Consider the following 16,040-nt stretch of genomic DNA (forward strand, 5'->3'; position numbering starts at 1 on the left):
TGGACGTATTGGACGTATCGGGTCGTTAAAGTCTCTAGTATTATTATGGGGTCTTCCTCTACCTACATAAGCTATTGTTTCGACTTGTTCTGATTCTTGCTCCTCCTCCTCTTCTGATTCTACTCTGTCTGTTTCTCGTCTTTCTTTATGTATTCGTTCTACTTCCTTGCGGATCTTTCGACTCATGGCGATTATACACGCCTGTCTATCGTGTTTCTCTTCTGATATGTTCTGACCCCATTTGACAAGTCTTTGCATGGTATCGTGATCTGCCCCGGGCCTGTCTTGATTCCTAATTACACAATTTATGAAAAAACGCAGTAGTTGTCTTTGGACATCCACTTTCTGATATTCCATAGCTTCGTTAATACTTTCTGGACCTTGCCCTGTTTGGACAAAGCGATATATTTCGTCTAGGTGTTCACCCATTCCTGGTATTGTCATTAAATATAATGTAGCTCGTCTTATACGTAGTGATGATATGAGCAATTTATCCTGTCTACCTGGTACTGGGTCGTATCTACAATCCACAAGCTGTTCTTTAAACATGTCGGATGTCGCTAATTGGGGTGTACGTTGGAGTGCTAAATCTCTAAGAGTCTGTTTATTTCGCGGCGGGGTGGCAAACATGTCTGTCGTACCTCCGGTAGCACCATCTGAGGCGCTAGGCACGAAAGGATTCGTTGGACGTAGGATAGAGATTGTAGATGCAGGAAAAACTGTAGAAACGGACGGACCTGTGGGAACTTGTGTAGGAGTTTGTAGTTGTGGGGATACAGACGGATGCTCTTGGTGTTGAACACCATCGGCAAGCGGTATGTGTGGTATGGCATTAGCATACTCGGGAGCTACGTCATCTAAATAGGAGGAAAGGAAAACGTCCTTTGCTGTTTTGGGATGTGCTTTTATCGGGAGCAATGGAGGGGTTAAATCTTTTGGTATTTCCGGGGTAGCCTTAGGTAACCCTTCGGCCAGAAGAGGATACATACCATTCATAAGAGTGTTTCTTTGTCTATCTACTTGTTCTGAGTTTACTCGGGTACCTTCCTCAAGTAATAGATTTTCTCGGGTTTTATTTGAACTCTCTCTACCTTTCTCTTCCTGTCTGAGTGCTTTTTCTGTACGTCTGTATGATTCTTTACGCCATAATTCAATGGCATCTTTCTGTGACTGTCTGGCTTTCTTTTTCCATAATTCTTCTTCTACTCTCATGATGCAATCTGCATCCCAGGTCCCCGTTGCGGGCCATCTCTGACTCTCTGGTAATTCTTTGGTGTAGTCCACCCATAAATCAAGAAATAATACGGCATCTAGACCATGCTTATGATACATAAAGTATCCTGGAGTGTCCCTAGGTGGGATGGGAACAGCTTCTTCGAGTACCCCTTTTCTAGTTTTGATCTGTCTTAGTTTCGAAAAGAGCGGCATTTTTAGATCTGGTTACTTAATCTTAAACACACTTAATACAAATAAACGTAAATAATGAACAGTCATTCACACCACAATATATAGAACGTATTAAAACATTTAACGCTTAACATTTTTAACGAACAATGATAACCAATAGAAAACTAGTTACTGACATAATACTGACACTAGATAATATTTATTTATATGCAAGACATACTATATATACTGCTAAACAGTACAGATACACTGCTGAAACAGTGCAGACCGGACTTGTGTACCCAAACCTGTCTTGACCGGCACAGACTATGTGCACGTTAAATGCCTCCCCGGTAATGGTACTCACCTGGTAGCTCGGAACGGAAGGCCTCGGAACGGAACTGAAACTGGACCGGACTGGACTCGACTCGACTGGACTCGGAACTTCGGAACCTGGTGGGCCTCTGTATACCTCGGATCTTGCTCTCTCAGCTAGGCTCTGGTCGGGATACTTCGCACTTCTCACCGCCTCGTCTGGGTGTTGATCGCAGCCTCAGTCGTCCCCGCTTGGCCGGAGGGAGATACAGGAAATCCTGCAGGTACGCGTTTTTTGTCCGTTCAGCTGTGGTAGGAGACCGGGCCTGCAACGCACCGCCGGCGCGTGAGATGAGAAAGTGTCCCTATTCGGGCGCCAATAAATACCCAGTAAATAGTAAATATTTCGTTACCGGTACTATTTTTTATGCGGTAAAGTCTTAGTGAGAATAACTCAGTAAAAATAAGAGGCAGAATCCGTGGTATTAGAGGTTTTAAAAGGCTTTATTCCTATACAAAGGAATACAATTCGAATTGTGGGCCTTCTATTCCATCACCACGAAAGTTCAGGAAGGAAGGGACATATATTATTGACAGATAAGCAGTTTTATAGAAAATGCATTACAGTGAAACAGATGCAAGAGGCGTAACAGCTGATAGTATAGATAAAAGGTACATACGTAGCTAATAGAGGCGTATACATGGGTGTAACTAAAATACGTCATTAAACATGATGTCACAAGTGGGTGGATCCACAGAAGAATCCTGCAATGTCAGCAGAAATATTTGGCAGAGATGCGCGCGCAGCCGCATGACGTGTGATTGACGTGCAACTAGAGAGTGAAGGAGACTTGACATTTAGCTCTACATGTGGAGACAGAAGTCTGGGGGTTATGTCAACCTAATCCCAAATCATATCTAATATCCTATGTTTAAAGAACTGTGTTATCCAAAAGGAAAGGTCTCTAGGATAGAATCTATTCTATACTGACTGTTAGTGCGTGTACAAGCGTCTAAGTGTCTACATGAGATGCGAGGGGATAGGAATATTCCATGGTAACGGGGCTATGAATTACTTGCATGAGGACAGCGAGGCCTGGCCCCTTTGCACGGTAGCTGGAGGAATGTTTACCTAAACTACTAGACAGGAATGCATCGGATGAGGAGGGAGGAGATAATCTTGAAGGTGAAATACAGTTTTTGGCAGGCGATAGGCTGGATCAGGCACCGTTAGCCGCACAGGGAGTAGGACAAAGTTCATGGATACAGATGCAGGCTCAGACTGGAGCTTTCAGAGGCAGAAGACAGGAAAAGGCTTGATGACAGAATTCAGGGCCTACTCGCCTGAATCTGTAAAATGTGGAAAGTGAACCACATAAAGTCGGTGGCCTTTCATACTTAGGAATGGAATATCTGACCCATTCATGGCGGATCTGAAAGAGGACTTGTTGACGGTGGACGCACATATATTTGCATCTTCAAAACTGGAGTAGGAGGGAACATACATGTACTTATAGCATGTACATGGAGCCGTTGGGGTCTACGATAGGGGACATAACTGATCACAAAATTCATATTTCCTCATTCCCTCCTTGTCCCCTACGGACCCTCAGGAGATATCGATCTTCATCAATCCATCGATCTGTTCATATAGCATCATTTGTTCTTCTTTCTTCTTCCGGGATCTTGAACGAAAACTTGGATGTGGGATACACGATGTGGCACACAGACCACAAATCGCTGGCCCACATTGTAGACATAAGCAGCAACTGAATAGTATGAGAAAGCCAATACCTAGGAAGGATAGGATTCTCCATCCCCAGGCTGACAACACGCCCCAGAACCAACCGGACCAAGTCCAGGTGCCTGGACTCTGGTGTATCTGGCTTATAATCTTATGAAGGCGGGTTATGGCTTTATATACTGACGGCGAATTTTCTGGTATGAAAATACAGCAACTTGATCCGATGACCCTACAAGCTCCGCCCCTATCAGCCAGGATGACGTCAAGGACAAGACGATTTTGAAGCACAACAATCCGCATAGCAGACTGCTCTTCTGTTAAATTGCCTAAAGCGGAAATAGTCTCGTTCACTACTGCTTCAAGGGTTCTGGTTAATCTACGTATCAGCTTACTATTAGTGACTGTACCTATATAGGGAAAGAATCCTTTATTGAAATCTGTGTATTTTTCCCATGCTGTTTCAGTGTAATCGACAATTGGGAGATCTCTCTGTTGTCTATTGTGTACTAAATTGGTATTTCTATGATAATCAGGAGGAGCTAGGAAAACAGGTGGCAGAAGGAATGCTATGTAACAAGTACCCTCCCAATCTAGAGGTAAACATATATATGCGGTCTGGCCACATATGAAGTAGGAATGATGGGAAGCTCTAAATGTAGACTTGCCTTGATCACTGAATTTTATTACAGTGGTGCATTTACTATGGCCCATGTGTATGGAACCATTCTTTCTTATACATAATTCCCCTTTTACTGGGAATACTGACATGGCGGGCAAGATTGGTGTAGTTTCAGATTCAACGTTCAGGATCATGAGGTTAAGTGTAAAATTACCTAATCCATATACTTCATTTTCTAGATCAGTTCCTGTTCTTTTGGGGAGTCCCTCCTTGTTAGGGTAGCAGACTTTAAGTAAAACTAGGTTCAGGTTTCCCCATACCCAGTTGTCTTGATAAACTGCGGAATTTGAATCTAGGGAATTAATCAAACTAAACCATGCTCCACAGGAGCCATTGTGTGTGAACGGATATGGAAAGAGGGGCAAAACTCCCTTATAGTTTTGATAGGGAGGGAGTCGGCCACATATCCAACAATTTGTGGCATTGCTGGTCTGATGGGAATGATGTAACATACTAATGAATGTGTTGTTGCGCAGCGCAAATCTATAGGACAATTCATGCGGAGGTAATTCGCTAAACGAATGTTCTGCAGTTATGTTGTAAGCACGTTTAAGAATAGGGTAATACATATGCAATAGTATGCTAAAAATAATGATCAGAAGACTTAGAAAAAACAAAATTAATAATGTTACTATGCAGTGACTACGAAGTGATTTACAATATACATGTTTTTTCAGCTGCATCTGTTGATTTCTTTCTCTATTCCGGTCTAGAGGATACATGTCAGAGACAAATTCAACCGATTCACCTTGGAGAGGACTTAAACAATCAAATTGTCTGACTTACTAGACCTCAATTTTAGTTTGTAAAGTTCTGGTTTTGTTAATTCAGCCAAGGGGAGCTTTGAGTCTGTCTGTGAGGGAATACAGGGTTGAGTATCTATACTGGATGGTAGTCCATAAAATTTCTTGATATGACTCGAGTGCAACCACCCTTTGCGACCCTCAATCTTCACGGCCGTCCTTGTAGTCAGTAGAACCAACTTAGGCGACTTCCACCTAGGATCCAGTTGGGTCTTCCGGTCGAAATTCCTGACCAAAACCAGGTCACCAGGAACCACGTCATGGGGCTTCACCTCAGTATTATCGGGAAAAGCTGCGGTTACCTGTGAACGACAAGATTGTAGTGCAGACATCAAGGAAGCCAGGTAATCTGTCAGCATATTACAGTCAACATCAGTTATTTTGCGAGGTATAGGCGTCCCCCACATATTTGGTGGTCTACCGAAGATCACCTCGTACGGGGATAGCCCAGTTCGAGAATGTGCTACCATTCTCATGTAAAAGAGCGCAACTGGTAAGGCTACTATCCAGTCGACACCTTTTTCCCTACATATTTTGGACAATCTAATTTTCAGAGTTTGATTATGGCGTTCCACGAGACCTGCGGCCTCGGGATGCCGGACACAGTGGAATTTCCATTGGTAGCCTAGCAAAAGGGAAACGTGTTTCATTAGTTCAGATGAGAACGGCTGGCCGTTATCTGAGTAGACAACACGTGGTAAACCGTACCGTGGGAAGAATTCTCGAACTAACTGTTTGGCAGTAGTCGGAGCAGTGTAATCTGAAACCGGGTATGCTTCTGTCCAACGGGAAAGAGCACAGACAACTACGAGAACATATTTGAATCCTCGACATCGTTCCATCTGGATATAATCCATCTGGAGGACTTCAAAAGCATGATCGGGAGGTTGAAATCCACCCTGCTCTACGGGGATGCTTTTACCTGGATTAAACTGACAACATATCATACAGGTACGAACTTTTTGTTTAGCTGCTGCTCGCAAGTGCTTGTTGAACCAAATGTGTTGAATGCTGTCTAGCATAGCTTTTTCTCCTAGGTGCGCTGGACTATGTATTGTGTTAATGATGACTTGAACCATAGAGTCGGGAAGAAACCATATAGATTTTTCCTTCGTCATCCATCCTTGATCCGTTTGGATCCCTCCTAATTCAGTCCATTTCTTTATTTCTTCTGGTGTAGCATATGTCTGTATGTCAATTACATCAAGGGCGGGATCCTTAACTGTCATGCAATGTGTTAGTGTCTGAACTATTGTCTTTGTCATGTCAGTTGTGAGAGTCTGATTCTGAGCAGTCTGTTTAGCTGTTCTGTCAGCTAGGTCATTACCCTGAGAAATGATATCGGTAACTTTTGTATGGGCTTTGCATTTCATGATCGATATTGCAGTAGGTAGATGAATCGCGTCTAATAGGGTTTGAATGAGGGGTCCGTGTTGGATGTGGGCACCGTGAGAAGTTAAATAACCTCTCTCTCGCCACAGTACGCCGAAGTCATGGACGACTCCGAATGCATAACGTGAATCTGTGTATATGTTGACTTTCTTATTTTTGGCTTGAATACAGGCTTGTGTCAGAGCGATGAGCTCTGCTGCTTGAGCTGACAAAGTGTTAATACGATTTGTTTCAATGACTTCAGTGTCTGTTGTGACTGCGTAAGCGGCCACTAACTCTCCTGTACTTGTTCTCATACATGACCCATCTACATACAATGTCAAGTCTGGATCTGACAAAGGGATATCTGTCAAGTCTTGTCTGGGTTTCGTCGTGATAGTAATAACTTCGACACAATCATGTGCCAATGTATCTGTTCCGCCCACTGGTAACAGTGTGGCAGGGTTTAACGTATTGCAACGTCTGATTTCTATGTGTGGCTGAAACAATGTCAGTTCGTAACCGGTGAGTCTCGCTATAGTCAAGTGTTGTGTTTGTGTGCGGTTCAAGAGAACCTCTACTGCATGTGGTACATGTACTGTCAATTGATGTCCTAACACTATGGCATCGCTTTGTCTGATTGCTAAAGCTGTTGCTGCCACCGATTTCAGGCACGCAGGAAGAGCCTGAGCTACTGGATCTAATGTACTAGAGAAATAAGCACATGGTTTGTGTGATCCTGCTTGTTCCTGAGTGAGTACTGACAAGGCAGTACCTTCGCGTTCTGTAACAAAGAGTGTAAACTGTTTACTGTAACATGGTGTTGCTAAAACAGGTGCTTGGCATAAAGCTTTCTTTAAACTTTCAAAGGCGTGTGTATGTTCTTGAGTCCAAGGGAGGACAGTCGATGTGGCTGCCTCCTGTGTTGTCAACTGGATGAGTGGTTTTGCTAGAAATGCATATTGAGGGATCCACTGCCTACAGTATGAAGTGAGGCCTATAAAAGCCTGCACCTCCTTTTGTGTCTTGGGTGGTGGCATGTTAGCGATTAACTGGATGCGGTCGGGTGTAAGCTGCCTTCCCTCCTTGGACAGCGAGTGTCCAAGGTAAACAACTCGCTGGACACAGAATTGCAGCTTAGAAGGGGACACCTTGTGCCCCTTGTCAGCCAAAAATTTCAAAACCGTCAGTGACGCTATTTCACATTCAGGTTCGCTTCGAGCGGTGATCAGCAGATCATCGACATATTGAAGCAAGGCAGTGTTAACTGGCATGTGGATACTGTCAAGTTCTCGTTTCAGTGCTTGGCTATAGATGCTGGGGCTTTCTGTAAATCCTTGAGGTGCGCGTGTGAATTTAAAACTTCGTCCATTTAAACTGAACCCGAACAAGTATTGACTTTCCGGATCTATTGGGACGCTAAAGAAAGCATTCTTGAGATCGATTACAGTGAAGAACGTTGCTTCTGAGTCAATAGCTGTTAGTAATGAAGAGATATCTGGGACCACGGGGTATTGTGGTACAATACATTTATTTAATTCGCGCAGATCAATAACTAATCGATATACTGGTGGTGCTTTTGGATCCGTTCTTTTAAGAATCGGAATTATCGGGGAATTACATACATTGGAGTCGGTTTCGACAACCACTCCTTGTGCAATGAGCTCATCAATGATTTGCAGCAAAGCCACAACAGCATCGGGTGGTAACTTGTATTGTCGTATTCGTGGTAGTATTACTCCTGTTTTTAGTGTGACACGATATGGTGTAATATTCATGCAACCAACATCAGTGGGGCCTTGTGCCCATAAATGTGTAGGTAAATTCTGCAGTCGGTGATCCATGTCTCTGGACACGTAGTGACCTTTAAAGTCACGTAAAAATAGTCGTACTCCTTCCGGAGAACAACATATTATAGCTCCTAGAGCTTTCAATGTTTTTATACCTAACAAGTTTTCTGGACATGATTTAGTAAGCAATAAATCTGTAGTACGTGTCAATGGACCAATCGTAAGTGGACGAGGTTGTGTCACGTCATTTATTATAGGTTTTCCTGAGAATCCAAGGGAAATATTCTGTGAGCCTGAGAGGGGTGCCCCTGGAACTTCACTGCGTCTTATAGTTGTTCTGCTTGCCCCTGTATCAAGTAAAAACTTTCTGTCTTCCCCTAATAGTTCACTATGTACATAAGGTCCCTCTTGGTCTACAGGAACCTCTATAAGGGGTAAGCCAAATTCCCTCCCTAGGCTATTTCATGTGTATCGCTGATAATCGGGATAATCTGCTTGTGCATACTGATACATCTGTTGTGTCGTTGCTTGTGTTGCAGCAATAGGCTGCGCTTGTGGTGGTGCTACGGTCTGTTGTGGAACTGTCTGTTGCGGAGCTAGTTGTTGCGGAGCTAACCTAGGTTGTGTATGCTGAGGAATTTGTTGTTGATTCTGATCCTGTCTAGGTGGACGTGGTCTCTCCTGAGTTCTACCTGTAGCAATATTATGTTTCAGGACGGGACAATCGTGTATATAATGACCTTGTTGTTTACAATAGTTACATGTCCCTTTCGTAGGACCTGCGGAATTACCCTTATGATGACCATCGGCTGGAACTGACTGAGCAACAAGCATTTTCATTTTTGTATCTTTCATACGTCTTTGTTCGTGTTCTTGCTCTTCTCTTATTCTATTGTGATGATATTGTAACATCTGTAACATCTGTGATGGGGTATTACCTTGCCAGGTACTTTCGAATTTCAATACTCTATTCTTGACTTGTAGCAGAGAATTTTCAACTAATTTTGTCACGAACAGATGCGGATATGACTCACTACTGGCTTTTATACCACTATTTACGCCAAAACATTTTTCAAATCGGGAATAGAAATCACTAGTGTCTTCATCTGGCTTTTGTTTACAGGCTGAGATTGCACCCCAGTCTTCCTTTTTCGTAGTTAATAAACGTGGCAGTACCTGTACTAGTAGCCCTGCTAGTGCTGTAGTCTTTTCCCCAAGCCCTGATCCTGCAGCTCGGGCCCTCTCTTCGTTTTCTAATGCTGTCCAATCTATCTTTTGGTCTCCCACCTCCCATTCTTTTTCTTTGAGTTTCTCATAAACACCGGCGGGTAATAGGACTTTTAATATTTTCATGATGTCGGGATAGGTATACTCTCCCATGAGTAACATGTCTTTTATCTCGCGGTGGAAACCAGCTGGGTCCTTGTCATGGCTGGGTACTACTTTCTTCATTTCCAATAATTCTAGTTTAGTTATAGGCGTGTACACAAACACGCGTGTAAAGTTATTACCGTCACCTCTGATTGGGTGTACTTCGCGTAACGGGTTCTGTCTATCTATATGATACATTTTTCTTCCCATGATGGGAACTGGAACGTGTTCTGAGCATACGAAATTTAAATATTGGTTTCGGAATTCTAGAATTTCTTTAATCAAATCAGTACTTGACCCTCTCCATATGTTCGTTAGTAGTTCTGTCAATATGTCAGGTAAGGATCCTGGATCGGAGTGTTGGCTTTTATATAATATAAGGAGGTGTTGAATCATGTATATGCTAGCTAAGCGCTGTTCGTATGGGTCAAGATTCAGAAACGTGTGTGCAAGTACATCATCATTGTAGTCGCTGGGACTGTCAGCCCATTGTACTGCTGACCTGGCTAATTCTTGTTCGTCCATGGAATCGAGCACATGGTACCCTCTTCGATCTCGGAGTAATTTATCAACGGCTTGGAATAGGTGTTCGGGGGATTTTGTATTTAACATAGGATTTGGAAAATGTCTATTATATTCTGGACGTATTGGACGTATCGGGTCGTTAAAGTCTCTAGTATTATTATGGGGTCTTCCTCTACCTACATAAGCTATTGTTTCGACTTGTTCTGATTCTTGCTCCTCCTCCTCTTCTGATTCTACTCTGTCTGTTTCTCGTCTTTCTTTATGTATTCGTTCTACTTCCTTGCGGATCTTTCGACTCATGGCGATTATACACGCCTGTCTATCGTGTTTCTCTTCTGATATGTTCTGACCCCATTTGACAAGTCTTTGCATGGTATCGTGATCTGCCCCGGGCCTGTCTTGATTCCTAATTACACAATTTATGAAAAAACATAGTAGTTGTCTTTGGACATCCACTTTCTGATATTCCATAGCTTTGTTAATACTTTCTGGACCTTGCCCTGTTTGGACAAAGCGATATATTTCGTCTAGGTGTTCACCCATTCCTGGTATTGTCATTAAATATAATGTAGCTCGTCTTATACGTAGTGATGATATGAGCAATTTATCCTGTCTACCTGGTACTGGGTCGTATCTACAATCCACAAGCTGTTCTTTAAACATGTCGGATGTCGCTAATTGGGGTGTACGTTGGAGTGCTAAATCTCTAAGAGTCTGTTTATTTCGCGGCGGGGTGGCAAACATGTCTGTCGTACCTCCGGTAGCACCATCTGAGGCGCTAGGCACGAAAGGATTCGTTGGACGTAGGATAGAGATTGTAGATGCAGGAAAAACTGTAGAAACGGACGGACCTGTGGGAACTTGTGTAGGAGTTTGTAGTTGTGGGGATACAGACGGATGCTCTTGGTGTTGAACACCATCGGCAAGCGGTATGTGTGGTATGGCATTAGCATACTCGGGAACTACGTCATCTAAATAGGAGGAAAGGAAAACGTCCTTTGCTGTTTTGGGATGTGCTTTTATCGGGAGCAATGGAGGGGTTAAATCTTTTGGTATTTCCGGGGTAGCCTTAGGTAACCCTTCGGCCAGAAGAGGATACATACCATTCATAAGAGTGTTTCTTTGTCTATCTACTTGTTCTGAGTTTACTCGGGTACCTTCCTCAAGTAATAGATTTTCTCGGGTTTTATTTGAACTCTCTCTACCTTTCTCTTCCTGTCTGAGTGCTTTTTCTGTACGTCTGTATGATTCTTTACGCCATAATTCAATGGCATCTTTCTGTGACTGTCTGGCTTTCTTTTTCCATAATTCTTCTTCTACTCTCATGATGCAATCTGCATCCCAGGTCCCCGTTGCGGGCCATCTCTGACTCTCTGGTAATTCTTTGGTGTAGTCCACCCATAAATCAAGAAATAATACGGCATCTAGACCATGCTTATGATACATAAAGTATCCTGGAGTGTCCCTAGGTGGGATGGGAACAGCTTCTTCGAGTACCCCTTTTCTAGTTTTGATCTGTCTTAGTTTCGAAAAGAGCGGCATTTTTAGATCTGGTTACTTAATCTTAAACACACTTAATACAAATAAACGTAAATAATGAACAGTCATTCACACCACAATATATAGAACGTATTAAAACATTTAACGCTTAACATTTTTAACGAACAATGATAACCAATAGAAAACTAGTTACTGACATAATACTGACACTAGATAATATTTATTTATATGCAAGACATACTATATATACTGCTAAACAGTACAGATACACTGCTGAAACAGTGCAGACCGGACTTGTGTACCCAAACCCGTCTTGACCGGCACAGACTATGTGCACGTTAAATGCCTCCCCGGTAATGGTACTCACCGGGTAGCTCGGAACGGAAGGCCTCGGAACGGAACTGAAACTGGACCGGACTGGACTCGACTCGACTGGACTCGGAACTTCGGAACCTGGTGGGCCTCTGTATACCTCGGATCTTGCTCTCTCAGCTAGGCTCTGGTCGGGATACTTCGCACTTCTCACCGCCTCGTCTGGGTGTTGATCGCAGCCTCAGTCGTCCCCGCTTGGCCGGAGGGAGATACAGGAAATCCTGCAGGTACGCGTTTTTTGTCCGTTCAGCTGTGGTAGGAGACCGGGCCTGCAACGCACCGCCGGCGCGTGAGATGAGAAAGTGTCCCTGTTCGGGCGCCAATTTATGTGGTAAATATTTCGTTACCGGTACTATTTTTTATGCGGTAAAGTCTTAGTGAGAATAACTCAGTAAAAATAAGAGGCAGAATCCGTGGTATTAGAGGTTTTAAAAGGCTTTATTCCTATACAAAGGAATACAATTCGAATTGTGGGCCTTCTATTCCATCACCACGAAAGTTCAGGAAGGAAGGGACATATATTATTGACAGATAAGCAGTTTTATAGAAAATGCATTACAGTGAAACAGATGCAAGAGGCGTAACAGCTGATAGTATAGATAAAAGGTACATACGTAGCTAATAGAGGCGTATACATGGGTGTAACTAAAATACGTCATTAAACATGATGTCACAAGTGGGTGGATCCACAGAAGAATCCTGCAATGTCAGCAGAAATATTTGGCAGAGATGCGCGCGCAGCCGCATGACGTGTGATTGACGTGCAACTAGAGAGTGAAGGAGACAGGACATTTAGCTCTACATGTGGAGACAGAAGTCTGGGGGTTATGTCAACCTAATCCCAAATCATATCTAATATCCTATGTTTAAAGAACTGTGTTATCCAAAAGGAAAGGTCTCTAGGATAGAATCTATTCTATACTGACTGTTAGTGCGTGTACAAGCGTCTAAGTGTCTACATGAGATGCGAGGGGATAGGAATATTCCATGGTAACGGGGCTATGAATTACTTGCATGAGGACAGCGAGGCCTGGCCCCTTTGCACGGTAGCTGGAGGAATGTTTACCTAAACTACTAGACAGGAATGCATCGGATGAGGAGGGAGGAGATAATCTTGAAGGTGAAATACAGTTTTTGGCAGGCGATAGGCTGGATCAGGCACCGTTAGCCGCACAGGGAGTAGGACAAAGTTCATGGATACAGATGCAGGCTCAGACTGGAGCTTTCAGAGGCAGAAGACAGGAAAAGGCTTGATGACAGAATTCAGGGCCTACTCGCCTGAATCTGTAAAATGTGGAAAGTGAACCACATAAAGTCGGTGGCCTTTCATACTTAGGAATGGAATATCTGACCCATTCATGGCGGATCTGAAAGAGGACTTGTTGACGGTGGACGCACATATATTTGCGTCTTCAAAACTGGAGTAGGAGGGAACATACATGTACTTATAGCATGTACATGGAGCCGTTGGGGTCTACGATAGGGGACATAACTGATCACAAAATTCATATTTCCTCACCATGCAACTCCCATGGATTTTCTTGCGTTCCCAGATTTACACGTACTTACAACCCTAGGACTGTGCAAAAATCTTATGCCTTCCTAAGAGAGGCATAACAAGGAGATATATCTTTACTTCTCATTTTTTCCTCTTTCTATGTGTGCTGCATTCTTTAGCACACATAGGGAAATAGCCTCTCAGGATTGTTTTTTTGCAGGAAGGGCACCTTCTTCCACAAAAATAATCCTGCCTACAACCCAGGCACCCTTGCACCAAGGATGATGGCATTGGTGTTAGCCTGCCAAAATGGCACCAGCACAGGGGAAAAGGACAGGAGTGCACTGGATTAGATAAATATGGCACATTCCTGTCTTTCCCATGTGAAGCAGGGTAGAGCAGCAAGGTGACTTGATACTCTGGCCTGTGCCTCAAAAGTCATAAATAAGCCCCAGGTTCCACTCTCTGCATCTGCTCAACATCCTGTGATTCTAGGCAAATGAAATCACTCGTGCCTAAAAATATTTTTAAATGTCCTTGTGTAATATAACTGGTGCTCAAGTAAAGTGCTCCGATACCTTCGGATTGAGTTTGCATTATTATATAAAACTGCAACAACAACAAAAAACCTACAGAGGAAGGTTAGAAGGGGCATGATCTGGCCCTCTCCAATGGACCCCACACTAGAAAAAAAATCATCTCTTAAGCACTTAGCTGAAACCTCAAAGAGCCACAAGGAGGTTATTTTTGCTCTTTGCCTCCTCTGTTCAGTAAATCTTCATTTGCAGCAAACATCTTCCCCAGAACCTAAATCATCAGAGGAAGACAAGGAATGGGTTACTACGTTGATATGCAAACATTGTGTAATATAACACAGCAGATAAATAAAGTGATTTTATATAACTAAGACAATTTTACTTTCAATCCTTTTGAATGTATACAATATAGATTTTAATCAAGAGTAAACGAGGCTGTAAAACTGTGCAGCATTGCAGAAGACATGGGAGATGGGCGATGGCATGAAAGCTAGATATGCTTGCAGTGCGAAGGTTGTATTAATTTAGCTCCATTTTTGATATGCTGTGTATTGGTTCTTCTGGAGAGGAAGATATTTTGTTCTAGGTGGACTGGTGAAGTAGAGGAGTGAGGGTCTTTGTCGGATCTGTATTGGGCTGGAGTTACAGATCCTTGGGGCTAGATCTATCATAAGATTGCAGTACCCTTGCGTCAGGCAATGTGATGCAATGGAAATGCAATCCTTATGTCATATTTACCAAGCAATGCAAGGCCACCTTGCGTGGCTTAATAATCGGCAGTAATACAAGCAGCGCAAGTCGCTGCCTTGAGTTACTCTGCAACAGGAAGGCGTTAAGTGGGTGCAGTGTGGGTATTCCCATACATCCACTCATGTATTTAGAAGCATTCCCAGATTTACCAAGACTTGTAAACCTGTGAATACATCACAGTTGTACGCCTTACCGATAGAGTCTCAACAAGGAGAATTATCTTTATTTCTCCTCATTGTTTGCCTCTTATGATTGTTTTTGTGCAGGAAGATGCACCTTCCAGGGATGTTCTGACGTGGGTGCCTGGAGATTCAACATTTATGCCTGGGTACACCCTAACCAAATGAGTAAATGTTCCCGGGCCAACCCTACCCACTTTAGGCATTTTGATGGCACAAGTCTTTGGCCACACTCAATGTGAGCTCAGAGGGCTGGGGATGTGTATGGGGAGTGTACTATGATAATCCTAGTGTCTGTCCATATTTAACACTAGATCCAGTTTAGTGTTGTAACTGTACCCCTAATAAGCACAGAAGCAGAAGTATGTTTGAACTCAGCAGGTTTTTCCAGCCATCAGACAGTAGATACACAAGAATTGTATTGGAATCTTGTTTCCCTTCCTTTCAAGTGCATTCCCCGTGTTATATGTAAAAATCCAGAGACAGAAGTCTTGTATAGCAAAAGCTGAGTCTTCCAGAAACTAGACAGTGTATATGAAAGAATTGCCTTACATGTTATCCTCATCCTTTGAGGTGCGCCCAAGTGTTAAATGTAAAACCCCAGAAAACCTGTCAAGCAGGAGTTGACATTCAAGCAAGATTTGACACTGTAATGTCAAAAAGGATGCTCACAGCCTCACCCTGCATATTCTGTCAGGTTCAGATGGGCCATCCATGCCCATTTAGGTCAGCCTATTGTTGGCTCCTGAGTTGCGTTTCACACCCATCACACCTTATTTAAATGCTACTTACTGGCCAACAAATGTACTATTACAAATATGTGTTTATTTATTTCCTAGCTTTTTCCTAACCGAAATACGCATTATTAAATGTAATAATGTACCCAGTGTTTTCCTATAAAACAGTCAGCCCTGCTACAGTAAAAATAGTTGTTGTTGCATTTTTACTATAAGGACATGTTTAATGTTAAATTCTTATGGGCCTGATTGCGAGTTTAATGGTGCGGCGGCGGGACCGCCCCGCCGCTACACCGCCAAGCGCCAAACTCACATAAGAACTGCCTATTGTTTTATGACTTTTTTAGCCATTCCCAGGCAATTCTTTGGTGATCCCACGGTGGTGCCTATCTAGGCACCGCAATGGGAACGTCCAAGGATGTTCCAGCTTGGCATGTACTGTGAGGGTGCATGTACACAGGGGCGCACATTTTGTGCCCTCATG

The sequence above is a fragment of the Triturus cristatus genome, chromosome 5_1, assembly GCF_964204655.1.
Source record: "Triturus cristatus chromosome 5_1, aTriCri1.1, whole genome shotgun sequence".
Classification (NCBI taxonomy): Eukaryota; Metazoa; Chordata; class Amphibia; order Caudata; family Salamandridae; genus Triturus; species Triturus cristatus.